This window comes from Myxocyprinus asiaticus, chromosome 23, assembly GCF_019703515.2.
Source record: "Myxocyprinus asiaticus isolate MX2 ecotype Aquarium Trade chromosome 23, UBuf_Myxa_2, whole genome shotgun sequence".
Lineage (NCBI taxonomy): Eukaryota > Metazoa > Chordata > Actinopteri > Cypriniformes > Catostomidae > Myxocyprinus > Myxocyprinus asiaticus.
In genome coordinates, this window is record NC_059366.1 from 32,820,172 (window position 1) to 32,822,348 (window position 2,177).

Consider the following 2,177-nt stretch of genomic DNA (forward strand, 5'->3'; position numbering starts at 1 on the left):
GGAGCTCATGACTGTATGGAAAGCTCTGAATCATTTTCTGCCCTGCTTGCAGGGGCATCATGTGCTTGTTCGCTGCGACGATACCACAGCAGTGGCACATATCAATCACCAGGATGTAATGCGCTCGCTCAAGCTTCATGCTCTAGCTCACAGGCTTTTAGTGTGGAGCAGGCGGCACTTCCTGTCATTATGCTCGACCCATGTTCCAGGCATTTTGAACAGGGGTGCGGACCTTCTGTCGAAGGGGGAACCCGCTCTGTGGAGACTGGCACCTCCACCCTCAGATAGTGGGCATGTTGTGGGAGAGATTCGGACAGGCGACAATAGATCTCTTCGCCTCGCGTGAAAACTCTCATTGTCCTATGTTCTTCTCGCTAAAGGACGAGGACACGCCCCTCGGCGTGGACGCACTAGCCCACCCGTGGCCCAAAGTGCTGCTCTACGCATTCCCTCCCCTGTGCCTATTAATACCCACCCTGGCCAGGGTGAGAGAGCAAGGCCTGTCCCTTATTTTGATAGCACCCAGGTGGCCCAAAGCACCATGGCTGGCAGAGATAATTCCTCTTCTGCATGTCCAGCCGTGGCACAGACCTGTTGGCTCAAGCGAACGGGGAGATACATCACCTTTGGGCTTGGCACGTGAGAGGACAAACATAAGCTCGATGGGGCTCCCCCCATGTGTGGTTGCCACTATACAGAAAGCTAGGGCCTCCTCCACAAGGTCCTTATATGACTGTAAGTGGCAAGTGTTTGAAGGGTGGTGTGATGGGCACGGTTTCACATCATATCAATGTTCAGTCTCTGATATTTTGTGTTTTTTACAAGACCTTATGGATAAGGGCAGGTCTTTTTCCACCATTAAGGTCTACCTGGTGGCTATTTCTGCTTGTCATTTTGGGTTTGACGGCTCAACGGCAGGGCAGCACCCCCTCATTCATAGATTTATGAAGGACGCCCGCCATTCTCTCCCAGTTACTAGGAGAACTGTTCCTGAATGGGACCTCTCTGTGGTGTTGGAGGCTTTATCTCAGCAGCCTTTTGAGCCCCTGGGAAGCATTTCCCTAAAATTGCTGTCTTTCAAGACAGCTTTGCTCCTGGCCTTAGCATCAGCTAAATGTGTCAGTGACTTGCATACACTCTCTGTTCATTCCTCCTGCACTAAATTCTCTTTTAGTGGAGATAAGGTTTTCCTTTGGCCCAACCCGGCCTTTGTGCCTTAATGCTTCCCAGCGTTTTCATGTGAGGTAATGGAGCTTTCCGCTTTTCACCCTCCTCCTTTTTCCTCTGCAGAGGATCAGAGGCTGAATGCTCTGTGTCTTGTCCGTGCCCTGCAGGCGTACTTGGATAGGACCAGTGCTTTTCGGAAGAGTGATCAGCTCTTCATCTCTTGGGACCCCCCTCACACTGGGAATCCCATTTCTAAGCAACGCCTCTCACATTGACTTATGGAAGCTATAATTTTTGCATTTGAATCTAGGGGAGTGCAGCCTCCAGAAGGCCTCAGAGCCCACTCCACGAGGGGCATGGCCGCCTCTTGGGCTCTGTTTAGGGGAGTTTCATTGCAGGACATCTGTTCTGCTGCCAACTGGGCTTCTCCCCATACTTTTGTACGTTACTACCGGCTGGATGTTACCAGGACCCTTGGGGTAGTCTTGGGGTTGGATTCTTCATAGCCCTTCCCCTGTTAGCTCCTTTTCTTTCTTTTTATATTTATATATATAAAGAGTGAGAAAAAGAGGATATGGGCCGGTTAGCCGTGCACATTCATGTCACCAAGCATGCATTTACATTCCTGCCTGGGTGCTATTTTCATTGTATATATGCTGCTGGGCTGATTTTTATGTTTGTGCCACTAACATGTTATTCATGCTCTGCCTGTGCACAGTTCTCACTTGTGTGCTTCAGAGTTGCCAGGTGTGTGATTATGGGATGTGTCAAGCACCGCCTCTTTGAGGTGACCATTCCCTTAACTGGCTTGCAGGGACTTACTGTGAGTGTATTGGGCAATCGGGGAGCTGTCAATGTCTCCCATAGGTGGATCTCGAACATGAGATGATGAAAGAGAACAATAGGTTACTAGCGTAACCCCAGTTCTCTGAAACATCGAGTGGAGAGATCCACCAAGCTTGCCCCGCTTGCTGCACGAGAAGCAAATATACTTACTGAGGAACAGCAGC

General features: G+C 50.2%; 1 pseudogene; it reads left to right on the forward strand.

Annotated features, from left to right (window-relative positions):
* The first annotated feature begins 293 nt into the window (after positions 1 to 293).
* Positions 294 to 1,673, forward strand: LOC127413795 (uncharacterized; annotated as a pseudogene).
* Positions 1,674 to 2,177: the final 504 nt, after the last annotated feature.